The following is a 14,313-nucleotide window of genomic DNA, read 5'->3' as shown; positions in this document are numbered from 1 at the left end:
TGGGGACCCTAAGCACTTCCATCCATGGGGCCCAGCAGTCTAAATATGAACCCTTTGCATATTTATTTATTTAATAAAGAATATTGTTTCTTAAAATGAATTCACAACTAAAAGTCATAAACCATTTTACTCTTATTTGACTGCTGGACTGCTCCATGATTGAGGATGGGGGAGCAAATTTGCAAAAAAATGAAATAATTATGTTAAATTAATTATTTTTTAGACCCTTGTCATATAAAATATGATAGAAAACTATGTTAGATATAATTTGAAGGTTTTATTTCTACGTCTGGGTATTTTTTACAGATTTCCTGGGGTCACTTACCTCACTTATTGGTTAAATCCATCCTCAATCAGACGATTCAGCCTTCATTTTTCTTATAAACTCACTTTTTGCAATAATATAATGTTTTTTTTTCTTCATGTAAAGTATCTGGATGGTAAGTATGCTTGTGGTTGTACTCCTGTGTTTTGAGGAACATTCATGTGTTGACAGAATGTTGATTCATTGATGAATCAATCCGATTTGTCAACGAGTCATTCTCTCGAATCGGTTCTTTTAGCCTTTTCTTCTTTGATTCTTCTTCTTCAGTACATTTCTTAATGACAAATTCACTCACTATTTACTCTCCCTCAAGGGGTTAACCTGAAAATATGCAACCATTGACTTCTATAGAAGGAAAAACAAATGCTATGGAAGTCAATGAAATAGGTTTCCAGCTATCTTCCAAATATCCTCTTTTTAAAGTTAAACATAGCTATTGTGGAGGATGAGTAAATGATGACAGAATTTCAAATTTGGGTGAACTATCCTTCTAAACAAAAGCAGGATCTAATATTATTTCACTTCAGTAATTCGAATTGCTTCAGTTATGAAGTGAATCGTCTAAACGAATCGGTCGCAAAAATGAATCAGAGAATCAAATGACAGTTTAATCGCAAGCGCAGCAGTTTGGCGCCATTATTTTTGGCGTCTTTGGCTATCCATACGAACTGTTTCAGTCACGGTTAAGGTAAACGTTTTGATTGTTCTTGTTTTAATCCCATTATTGGAATGAGTGTGTGATCGGTTACCGGCCGCTCGTCACCTTCACGTTACCGGACGCCGCCATTGTGGGTCAAATAAACTGGACACTGATAGACGCCGCTGAGTGACTGTGAGTGTTTGTGAAAGAGACGGAGAGAAATAGTGTGTGTTTGTGTGTGTGTGTGTGTGTGTGTGTGTGTTCGTTCGTGTTCACACAAGCGTTTTCAGGTTATTTGTGGATGTGAGTTACATTATGGGATGTTGATTACTGCTCTGTCCACTTTTAATGACGAAAATTCAACTCTACAGTTTAACAAAGCGACTTTTATTGGCATTTTAGTGGTTTAAAATAATTATATAATGTATAAAAAGTAGAGGTATAAGTCTGTAAAATAGCAGTAAATGTGCTGCAGTTTCTGAGAAACAAAGTTTCTGCAGGGTAATATTCAACACCAAATACACCACAGGGCTAGAAATTAACTTTTTTACTTGGTAGCACCGGTGCTCCCAACTTTAAATATTTAGGAGCACCAAAATAAATTTAGGAGCACCAGAAAAAATTTAGGAGCATCCACCAAAAATGATTGAGCACCGCTGCAAATTGCTTTTGAAAGGATTTATTGTATTTTAAAACAACATCAATAGGACTGACAAAAAACAGAAACAACTATCTAACTAATGCTGCGAAGACTTTGATATTTGTGTGCAATAAATCCAAAATGAATGTCTAATAATTAGACCATAGAAAATAATGATGATGAAAATGACAGTAATAATAACAATGAATTACATTTCTCATTATGATGCTGCCTTGAATGTGCATGAATGTAGGTTATCTGCTATAAAAAGTCTGTTACTTTATGAAAAATAATTGTATAGTTTGCATCAAACAAAAATGAAGCATTGCAGTAAGAAATATTTATTTTGTACTGCTGTTTTTATATGCATGTCAATTTAATAAATAATATTTCTGCTACAAAACAAACAAAAGATTATAATAAATCATTCAATTCAATGATGAAAGCTGCAAACCAGTCATCAGTAAATAAATAAAAAATAAAAATAATATACACCTCAAAAAAGAATAGACAAAAGAAAGAAAGTAAAGTCTCACTTCTATCACTCTTTAAAAGTTTTGGTTTCAGTTTGTGTCAATTTAAAGGTTCAGTCTTTTGTCTTTTCATGTTTGTGGAAAAGCTGGCGAGTCAGTCGACCCAATTTATGAGCAGGCAGCGCAAGATTCTTGCGAATACCACCGGCGTAATACCGCTGTTTGTTATGAGACGCAGTTTCAGTGTAAACTTAGTAAAGGCGAGCTGCTTTGGCGATGATATGTACAGTATTAGATTTGACTTTTAGCGGACATTTGCGCTGAACACGCAGTGAATGCGACGCATGGAGATTCGGGCGCCTTCTCCAAGAAGCGCGTACTCGATTGATCTCAGCTGGCGGATCATTATTCACCACGTGACGTGTCATAATCGCTCTCATCTGCGCCTCAATTTTAGGTGGGGTTTGCAAACCTGTGTGCTTTAAGTTTTTACTCTTCAGCCGTTTGCATTTCCCGTGGTCATAAAAGCTCCTTCTCTGTCATCTGACAGCGGAATACCTTGAGTGATTGACAGCTAATATGAACCAATATAGCGGCAGGGAAGAGCGATTCAGCACGTTTTTACAAAAAATCAAAACAGGTCGCACTACAACCATTATCTGCAGTTGCACTAATGCGCCCAAATATATTATGAGGTCGCATAGATTAATTTTCGGGCGCATATGCGACCAAAATGGTCGCAATTTCGAGCCCTGCACCAGATATAGCACTGCAAACTATTAAATATGTTCATTAAAGTCACTTTTCACCACTTGTCAAGCTGTTTGAGGAAAGATCAAGGTCTCATAATGCAGTTCAACAGCAGAAATAAACAATAAAAAGTAAAAACAAGAATGTTGCTTTAACAGTGCTTTTTTAATGGTTTAATGCATAAACAACATTTCCTAAAGCAATAATTCTTAAGCTATATGTCCTCGTCATTTTCAGTTCTTGATGGCACTGTAGTTTATTTCCTCATGAAAGGGTTGATCAGGTTTAATTGTGAATCTCTGCAGTTTTAACCATCTTAAATCTGACTAGCGCTAGTCTTTAAGCCGTCCTTCATTGTTAACCGAAAGTCAGTTGTTTATGTAAGTGGCAAATAAAGTCCCCGAGGCAGACAGAAAGTCTCGAGTGCTGCTAATAACCCTGCTAATGTCTGCCTCTGAATAACAGTGCATTCATGTGTCCGTGTGCAGCGTCTCCGTCTGCCGCTGCTGGACTCCACGCTGACAGACGAGCACCTTTATAATGGGACGCGCTTAACCTTTGACCTCAGCACAAAGACGCCTAAAGAGGCGGTCATGGATGGGTGTAACCGAGCGAAACTCAGAGGATCTGATCTGGAAACACTGTAATATCACATGTACAGCCACAACCTGAAGGTAAAAGAAAGTCTTTGTTTGTTGCCAGCGGCCTTAAAAACAACTTATTCGAGACTCTCTGTCATGTCCAGCTACAGAAACGATGGATGTTTGCTGTAAAGCAAGACACCTCACATGAAAATGAAACATACTATAGTAATTTATTGTAAATACTATACTGTTTTGGATTATATTATAGCAAAGTACTTGAATAAATCTGCTAATTTTTACGCATGCTATGATAACAACAACTATACTGATTGATCTGCTTTGATGATTCTTTAGTTGCTATGGTAACTCAACAACTATACTATGTAATCTGCTGTGGTGATTCTGTAGTTGCTATGGTAACACAAGAACTACTAATTGATCTGTTGTGGTGATTCTACAGTTGCTATGGTAACACTATACTGATTGATCTGCTGTGATAATTCTACAGTTGCTATGGTAACACACTAACTATACTATGCGATCTGTTGTGGTGCCTATACAGTTGCTATGGTAACATGACAACTATACTGGTTGAACTGCTGTGCTGATTCTATAGTTGCTATAGTAACAACTATACTGTTTGATCTGTTGTGGTGATTCTACAGTTGATATGGTTACACAACTATACTGATTGATCTGCTGTGGTGATTCTACAGTTGCTATGGTAACACAAGAACTATACTAATTGATCTGTTGTGGTGATTCTACAGTTGCTATGGTAACACTACTATACTGATCGATCTGTTGTGGGGATTCTATAGTTGCTATGGTAACACAACTATACCAAGTGATCTGTTGTGGTGATTCTACAGTTGCTATGGTAACACAACTATACCAAGTGATCTGTTGTGGTGATTCTACAGTTGCTATGGTAACACAAATATACTGATTGATCTGTTGTGGTGATTCTATTGTTGCTATGGTAACAAATATACTGATTGATCTGTTGTGGTGATTTTACAGTTGCTATGGTAACACAAATATACTGATTAATCTGTTGTGGTGATTCTACAGTTGGTATGGTAACACAAATATACTGATTGATCTGTTGTGGTGATTCTATAGTTGCTATGGTAACACAACTATACCAAGTGATCTATTGTGGTCATTCTACAGTTGCTATGGTAGCACAATTACTATACTGATTTATCTGTTGTGGTTATTCTATAGTTGCTATGGTAACTTAACAATTGTACTGATTGGTCTGTTGTTGATCAGTACAGTACAGTTGATCAGTTCTCTATAGTTGATACTACAGTATGCTGGAGCATTCATTAACAAAGAGTTGCAAACACTATATTTACTATACGAACAAAATATTAATCTTTACTACAGTATGGTTTAAAAACACAAGTATAGTGTACTATTACTGTAGTATTTATGAGGCAGTCAGCGAAATCTCTATTAAATCTTTCTAAAATGAAAACAATTTGTCAGAAATGTGTTGTTGACCCCCACAGATCAGAGTTCTGCATAACATGTAAAATATGCCTTACCATCTTATGAATAAGTAGGATATTTAAATATTTGAAATTCAGATCATTCCTGTATTTTCAGCATCATTACTTGTAACATTTTAAATGTCTTTACTGTAAAATAAAAGCATATATTCCTTTTAAACATTATGAGAATACAAATATAAATGATTTTGATTCTGCAACATCAACAAAATTTCCCACAGACACACACTCGCACATGGTTTGGCACTGGCAGTCCAACGTGCAATGGCTTGCCAATGTTGTTGTTTTGCACATTACAGCATCAGAAATAATCTTTATCCTCTGAACAACACAATAACACACAACCATATGGACACACACAAACGCACACACACAGGCCATCCCCAGTCTAAATATAGAGCACACACTATCAAAACGTGCATATGGACATGCATGCATGGACACGTGCACAGACGGCTTGCATATTGAGCGTCTGTGCGAACACACACACACACAGGCACACACAGAGAAAGCTGACAGCACTAAATAAATCCATTTATAAAACAAGAGCGCCAAGAAGCACTTCTAGTTATCATTGTGCGGCCCATCTGTTATGTGCTGCAGTCCCAGCATGCCTCATTCATAACACAAACAAACATTTTAGATAGTTGTATTTTTATTACAGTATATTAAATGTTTTAAAAGATTAAAATTCTCTATTCTTAAATAGTATTTTTAATATATATTTTAACTTATTATAATAAATTTACATAATAATTTATTAATAATTAAAATGGAAAAATATAAGTGGTTTGTTTATTTGTTTGTTTGTTTTGTTTATTTGTTTGTTTGTTATTTGTTTGTTTATTTAGTTTCAAAATCAGTCATAAGTGGCTCACTTATTTGTTTTATTTTGTTGTTCGCCTGTTTAGTTTCAAAATATGTCATATGTAGTTTATTCATTTATTTATTAATTTATTTTAGTTATTTTATTCTGTTTTAAAAATTAGCCATAAGTGGTTTATTAGTTTATTTGTTTGTTTATTTAGTTTCAAAATCAGTTATTTATTTATTTATTTATTTATTTATCTATTAATTTATTTATTTTGAAGTTTAAATGTCATCTAAAAACTTTATAAATATCTCTCTTCTATCTGGAATCACTCCAAAAAATAAATAAAGTTTTGTTTTGGTGACAGAGCTTCTAAACAGATAATAAATATATTTTAAAGATAGAAGTAGTGAATGCTAATATGCAAATTGACAAGTGTATGTAATTACTATATGCAACGTTATATGTGCAGCTGTTATGTGCAAATTAGCATGTAAAGCTATACCCAATTGGGCCAGCAACCATCCAATCAGTAACAATATATTTCAAGTTTTAAGAAACATTTATTCATTAACTCTGTTTACTTATTAATATGGTTTAATTATCTTCCTTACAATAACATTCGTTTTTAAGGTTTTTTTTAGGTTTTAAATTGGCCATTAAAAAAGTCTTTAGCATTTAGCCTTGTGTAAGTCAAGTGAAATTTAATTTATTATGGTCTTAAAATGGTCTTAAAAAGTCTTAAATTTGACTTGATGAAACCTGTAGAAACCCTCTTACTGCTCCAAAATACTTTAAATGTTTCTCAAAATAAAATATATTGTATTTAAAGGGGGAAAAGTTTAATTTTTATCCAGACATTTAAAAAGAACAGATTTTTTAGAGCAGTAATCACAATACCCTGAAACCGTAATACTTTTATCAAAGGTTATCTTACCATCTTCTTATATTCCGGATCTTATACTGGGCCATGCCTGTTTTATACCTCAATCAACAACTCTGCCTTTTCCCAGTGGCTTATTGTTGTGTACAGGAAAAATATTCAAAACTAGACACGTTCCTAACATTAATAAATATCTCTCCATGTTTTCTCTCAGTGTTTTTGACAGTACATGTGAGTAAAGCGTCTCATTCCTCACTTCTTGCTCATATTAATCTCGTTTTTGTGTTCTTTTGGCAGGTTGAGGTGCGAGTCAAAGGTGAGCCGTGGGTTACAGCAGAACCGCTAGAGATCTCGGAGCATTCATCACCAGAACACACACACACACACTCCAGCAAACATCCGGGAGCCTCTGGATCTCCAGCGCTGACAGTGAGGTGAGAGATGGAGGATTCTCTTCACGACCTGTCGTAACTCTGTTTTTGACCACAGGGAAAGCAGTTCCCCGAACTCACGGTTCACAGTTAAACAATGATTTGATGTTTTTAAGACACTTTTTAGCTGAACTTGAACTTGACTTCTTCCAATTTCCTACCTTTAATAATTTGGCAGATTATTTTGCTTGTTTTAAGGAAAAACTCACTTAGTTGTGACATTATTTCTGAAAACAAAGCATGTTTTCTGCTTGTCTAGAAAATGCTTCTTGATTTCAGAATTTTTTTTATATTTGACTAGAAACTCAAAAAATTAAAAGCTCATAACAAAACCATTTTATATATACACTTACTGGCCACTTTATTAGGTACACCTGTCCAACTGCTCGTTAACACAAATCTCTAGTCAGCCAATTACATGGCAGCAGCTCAATGCATTTAGGCATGTAGACATGGTCAAGATGATCTCCTGCAGTCCAAAGCGAGTATCAGAATGGGGAAGAAAGGGAATTTAGGAGACTTTGAATGTAGCATGATTGTTGCTGCCAGAAGGCCTGCTCTGAGTATTTCAGAAAGATTTTTACGCACAACTATCTCTAGGGTTTACAAAGAATGGTCCGACAAAGAGGAAATTTCCAGTGAGCGGCAGTTCTGTGGGTCAGAGGAGAATGGTCAGACCAGAATGGTTCCAGCTGATATAAAGGCAACAGTAACTCAAATAAGCACTCGCTACAACCGAGCTCTGCAGAAGAGCATCTCTGAACACACAACACGTCCAACCTTGAGGCGGATGGGCTACAGCAGCAGAAGAGCACACCGGGTGCCGCTCCTGTCAGCTAAGAACAGGAAACTGAGGCTACAATTCACACAGACTCACCAAAACTGGACAATAGAAGATTGGAGAAACGTTGCTGCTCTGATGAGTCTCCATTTCTGCTGACACATTCGGATGCTCGGCTCACAATTTGGCCTCAACAGCATGAAAGCATGGATCATTCTGCCTTGTATCAGCGGTTCAGGCTGGTGGTGGTGGTGTAATGGTGTGGGGGAGATATTCTTTGGGTCCATTATTACCAATTGAGCATCAACGCCACAGCCTACCTGAGTATTGCTGCTGACCATGTCCATCCCTTCATGAGCACAGTGTCTCCATCTTCTGATGGCTACTTCCAGCAGGATAACGCAGCATGTCATAAAGCTCAATCATCTCAGACTGGTTTCTTGAACATGACGATGAGTTCACTGTACTCAAATGGCCTCCACAGTCACCAGAGCTCAATCCAATAGAGCAGCTTTGGGATGTGGTGGAACGGGAGATTGGCATCATGGATGTGCAGCCGACAAATCTGCAGCAACTGTGTGATGCTATCATGGAGCAAAATCTCTGAGGAATATTTCCAGCAGCTTGTTGAATCTCTGACATGAAGGATTAAGGCAGCTCTGATGGAAAAAGTACTAGTAAGGTGTACCTAATAAAGTGGCCGGTGAGTGTCTATGTGTATATTTGTATAGTTGAAGTCAGTGTTTTATTTCTGGAGACAATTGAAAACAAATATTGCTTAAGGGGGTTAATAATATTGACCTTAAACTGCTTTTAAATAAATTTAAAACTGCTTTTATTCTAGCTGAAATAAAACAAATAAGACTTTCTCCATAAGAACAAATATTATACAAGAAAGAGCAAGTAACACTGAATGAACCATACACACATCTGAAATGTAAATCCGAGGTACTATTTTTCTTTAGAGTGTCTGTGAAAGTTTGGAGTTGATAATAATGTGGGATAGTGAGGAGGTGGGCTTCGGTGTCACTATGAAGAATATACGTGATGGTACACAGTGTTCTCTGTGACTCCCACACACTCATATAGAAACACAGCAGGGAAGAGGGAGACGTCCACACACTGTATGACAACAGAACACATTTGTGCCAAAAAGTATAGTCGCAGTGCTGATTCCTTCATGAAAAACCCTCTTAAAGGGGAGCTATTTTGCAAAAATGACTTTTATAAGGGGTTTAGCCCGAGTTGTGTGTCAATATCTCCAGCCTCCAGTGTCAAACATGAAGCAATCATATTGTTTGTTATCAGACTTAATTAGTGGTTTGATTAACATTCTCGCTTTGTATATGTCATCAGAGGGGAAAACTCAGGGGAAATCACTCACTAGTGATGATTATTTAATTGTTTATTCCAGCCAAACTAAAAAAAACGAAGTCTCCTGAAAAACAATATAGGAAATACTGTGGAAAACTCTTTGAAGAGTTGGACAGGAGGTAATGATCAGGAGCTGATGATGTTGCAGTGTTCAGGGCCAGCAGGACAGTAAATATGAGCTGCAGTCTGTGTGTCTGACAGCTCCTCTGGGAAACACACTCACATCAGAGATTCAGCTTCAGTAAACAAACACTGGCAGGAGATCCGTCCACAGATATATGAGAAACTGAATGAAATTTGGCTCTGTGTGAAAAATACAGTCAAGTAGGAAATTATTCATACCGCTGGCAAATTCTGACTTAAAGTTTTTGTTCAACTGTAAGAGAAAGCTGAGGAATATATATTTTCCATAATGATGCTGCTTGTACATCATCCTATTATCTTTAGGGAGAAGTCTGCGTCGTTCATGATCTAATCTAAAAACTTGCTGGTTGAATAAAAGTTTAAACTTTAAGTCTGAATTTGCCTGGTATGAGTACTTTCAGACTTGTGCAATATTTTTTCTTCTTCAAATATTTTTTTCAAGTGATATCTAATGGATAATATTTTTTATTTTGGAGTCTTGTTTGTTTTATTTCGGCTAGAATAAAAGCAGTTCTTATTTTTTTAGGGTCAATATCATTAGCCCCCTTAACCCTCATGTACACTGTAAAAAATAAATCCGTAAAATTTACAGTAAAAAACAGCAGCTGTGGTTGCCAGTACTTTACCATTAAAAACACGGTACAAACTGTAAAAGTAACTTTTCATTTTTACAGTAAATTACCGTATTTTATTAATTTATAGAGGTAATATGTCTGTATTTTTGAATGATCAACTACTAAACACCAGTATGGTAACACGGATGATTAAATTAAAGTCATGAAATAAACATTGTTTATCAACATTAGGTGCAACATAAATCTCTAATGTACATTACTGATGGGGAAACAACTAAAAAGATCCATATTAATGTAAACAAAATGCATAAAAAGTTATGTGCCATGCAGGGAATTCTGGGAAAGTCAATTTACGGTTATTTGCCGTATATATTGAGGAAACATACTGTTAATCAGGTTACGGAATTGTACTGTAGCATTTTTACAGTTTTTTACCGTTGAAATCACGGCCATTTTTTACAGTATACAGTAGGGGATGTTTTCATCCCCTCTAGGGTGATTTAGTGTCTTTATTTGGCTATAACTTTCTCTGTGTTTCAGCTAGCTGAATGGTTTTTGCTGATAAATCCTATTTTTAAAAATATATTTTGAGAAAATGCTTTGAAATTAAAAAAACAACTCAATGACACATTCTTGGCAAATGTATAACCCTTTTTTATCTTCAGGATGAAAACATTCACTGAATTAAACTGCTGTGAAAATGCATCACTTTTTTAATCTGTTAATCAACCTCAGTCCTGATCAAAACTAATAAATTACCTAGACAATTACATGATTTTAACTCTTTAATTGGCAAATTCATAAATTATTTCACTGATTTGGTTAAAAAACACTCACACAAAATGGCCTTTTTTATATAAAAGGTAATTGTGGACTGGGTTTGTTTTTACTTTTTTATCAAAGTCATGGACATGTGAAACAACATCGCCTTTGGTCCATTGTTGTGGATTAATTTTCATTTCTTTCTCCTACACTCAGATTCAGTTTTATTGCTTAGTGTGTTTCACACACACAAGGAATTTGTGTTGGCTACAGAAGCTTCCAGTGTACATAAAGTGACAACACTAAATAAATATGAGGAAAAAAGACGATAAACATTAAACAGAGATGCAGTTAGTCCTGAAATCTGGATGTTGAGTTGTATGTACAGTTTTGTGCTAAATATACAGGTTATAAGGTGCTGTGCACAAATGTGAATGTAGGAAGTATTGCATTGTATATTGATATGAGGTGCTGTGTGCAAATGCGTATGAGAAAGTATTGCACATATTTATGGCACAGTTGGGGATTATTTACCTGTTTATGAGGTAGATGACCCGAGGAAAGAAACTTTTCCTGTGTCTGGCTGTTTTTGTGCTTGGTGCTCTAAAGCACCAACCAGTAACAGTTCGAACAGGTAGTGTGCTGGGTGCGAGGCGTCCAGAGTGATTACATTTACAGTTGGGTTTGTTTTTGCCTTATTTACTTTTATTATAATCACATTTTTTTTTTGTTCAAAACCATGACAACATATAATCATGCATGTTTGATTGTTGGTGGTTTTTCCTTTTGGGAAGAGATCAAATTTGTCATTGTTACTGTTGATCATCAGTGGGCACCAATAACCCGGAAAACCCTAAAAAAAAAAAGCGTAGTTTCTAGATTTTAACAGCACATTAAAGTGTGTGTGAGAGTGATCTCAGACACCTCAAAGTGCGTAAAGAAAATAAAAATATGCATCTCAGCTCTCAGAACTACATGGAGTAAACAAAAACAAAGACTGTGTATTTATGCACCATTAAATGTGGTTATAATGGAAGTCAATAGGGCAAAACAACCCAAAATAAATCGGGGGGGGGGTGTGTGAAGGAAAATGAATCCAAAACAATGATGTTAATAATCTTTCATATGTCCAAGACTGATAAAAGGTAAAAGATAGATAAATAAAAAAATCCAGTCCACAACTACTTTTTATTTTACAAATATGTCAAAATTCCAAAAAAAATATCTGGTTCATTTTAGTTTTTATTTCAGCGTATGTTTTTATCCCGAACATAACAAAAGGGTAGTAAATTTGAACAGTTTACAAGGGTTCAGAAATATTAGTGTTGGATTGTCTGCAGAACAAACCACTTTTACACAATGACTTGCCTAATTACCCTAACTTTACCCTAATTACCCTAGTGAAGCCTTTAAATGTCACTGTAAGCTGTATAGAAGTGTCTTGAAGAATATCTAGTCTAATAATTTTTACTGTCATCATGACAAAGAGAAAATAAATCAGTTATTGGAGATGAGTTATTAACACTATTATGACTAGAAATGTGTTGAAGAAATCTCTCCATTAAACCGCAGGATAATATTTAACAGGAGAGCTAAAGATGCAACTATAATTTCAATACAAACTTTTATTTTGGATGTGATTAATTGCAGTTATTCTTTGCTCAGCACTAATGCATATTTAAAAAAGGTGATTTACAAAATAAGCCTGTTTGTCAGCTCTCCACATGCAGACTCTTTTGTCACTGACACTGAAGCTTCTATTCTGGACGTGCCATAAATTATCCAACAGCTCAAAGCTCCGCTCATCAGTCTGCGGATGAAGAAAGTGCCGTATTCAATAATTAAAATGACGTTACTCAACTCCTGGACGAGCAGCCTTTAAAAGCTTTAAATCTGCTGTTCACACCGGAGGGAAAACCCTGTCATCGTTTACTCACAATCCTGACCAAGCCAATCACACTCTGACATGTTCCCTCACCGTTATTTCTGAATGTTCTCTGAGTGTAAAAAAATGTTTCTTATTAGTCTGTCGATGTTAGATTCCATTCGAATTTGCAAACGTTGTGTGAGCGTTAGGCGTGAATCTTCTCTGAACGTTCTAAAAACATTACTAAAACATTTCATGAATAAGACCAGATAAAAGTTATTGCTGGATAAACTTTGTATCATAACTTTGAGAGAACCTTGTAAGAACATTCTGGCAACGTTAGAAGTAATATCTTACAACTAAAATATTCAGAGAATAATATTTTTGTCCTAATGTTTTGAGAACATTAAAGACCTTATTACTTTGAACATATGATATGGCACTGGTTATTGATGAACTGGATGAACATGTGATCATAACTTTGAGGGGAGTTTGTAAGAACATTATGGCAATGTTAGTTTTGAATGTTTACTGAACGTTCTGAAACAGATATAAGATTTTATAACTAAAACTTTTCATGAACGTTATTTTTGTTTTGATGTTTTGAGAATATTAAAGACCAAATAAAAGTTATTACTGGATAAATATTGAATCATAACTTTGAAAAAACCTTGAAATAACGTTCTGGCAACATTAGAACTAACATTTTATAGCTGAAATGTTTAACAAACAATGTTTTTGTCCTAATGTCCTACCTAAAGACAAGATAAAAGTTATTACTGGATAAACATTGAATCATAAGTTTGAGAGAACCGTACAAAAACGTTCTGGCAACATTAGAATTAACATTTTTCATAACTAAAACATAACATGAACTATAGATTTATCCTAATGTTTTGAAAACATTAAAGACCTGAACAAACATTCTGGTGATGTTACTGGATGAACATTTGATCTTAACTTTGAGACAACCTTGTAAGAACATTCTGGCAATGTTAGAAGTAAAATTTTATAACTAAAATGTTTGACAAACAGTGTTTTTTCAAATGTTTTTGCAATATTAAAGACCAGAAAAAAGCTGTTACTGGATAAACATTGAATAATAACTTTGAGATAACGTTGAAAGAACATTCTGGCAACATTAGAATTATCATTTATACAACTGAAATGTTTAATGAACAATGTTTAGTCCTAGTGTCCTACCTAAAGACAAGATAAAAGTTATTACAGGATAAACATTGAATTATAAGTTTGAGATAACCTTGTAAAAATGTTCTGGCAACGTTAGAATTAACATTTTATAACTGAAATGTTTAATGAACAATATTTTTGTCCTATTGTCCTACCTAAAGACAAGATCAAAGTTATTACTTGATGAACATTTGAACATAACTTTGAGGGAACCTTGTAAGAACATTTTAGAAACATTAATTTTTTTATGTTTTCTGAACGTTCTGGGACAAGTAGTAAGATTTTATTACTGAAACATGAACTGCATTTTTGTTCTAATGTTTTGAGAACATTAAAGGTGCTGTATGAAATTTGACACCCAGTGGTTGAACTAGGTATTGCACTCCTGATTCAAAACATGTGCAAGTGCAGGTTGCCAGATTGACAACACCAATAAAGGCTGATTTAAATCGTGTCCTGAATAAAAGGCTACCAAAAAATTATTTGTTTTTCAAAAAGGCAACACAGGTGCTGGAATATAATTGGCTGAACAACCAATGGACAGGTTAAAGAGACTTATAGA

At 35.0% G+C, this 14,313-nt stretch overlaps 1 protein-coding gene across 4 annotated transcripts in view; it reads left to right on the top strand.

The window, feature by feature from the left end:
* Positions 1 to 960: 960 nt before the first annotated feature.
* The window catches only part of adamts5 (ADAM metallopeptidase with thrombospondin type 1 motif, 5 (aggrecanase-2)), a 44,929-nt gene continuing 31,576 nt past the window's right edge, over positions 961 to 14,313 (top strand). For 2 of the 4 annotated variants that reach the window (XR_012402238.1, XM_073947781.1), the window contains exons 1-3: positions 961 to 1,013; positions 3,317 to 3,502; positions 6,924 to 7,060. The gene's annotated coding sequence lies outside the window, so the exon portion shown is untranslated. Of the gene's footprint in view, positions 1,158 to 3,316; positions 3,503 to 6,923; positions 7,061 to 14,313 lie in introns of all 4 variants that reach the window. The other 2 variants (XM_073947774.1, XM_073947786.1) reach the window with 2 other exon arrangements.

Source organism: Danio rerio, chromosome 1 (assembly GCF_049306965.1).
Source record: "Danio rerio strain Tuebingen ecotype United States chromosome 1, GRCz12tu, whole genome shotgun sequence".
Lineage (NCBI taxonomy): Eukaryota > Metazoa > Chordata > Actinopteri > Cypriniformes > Danionidae > Danio > Danio rerio.
The sequence above is the reverse complement of the archived record's forward strand: the minus strand, read 5'-3'. Positions and strand labels throughout refer to the sequence as shown.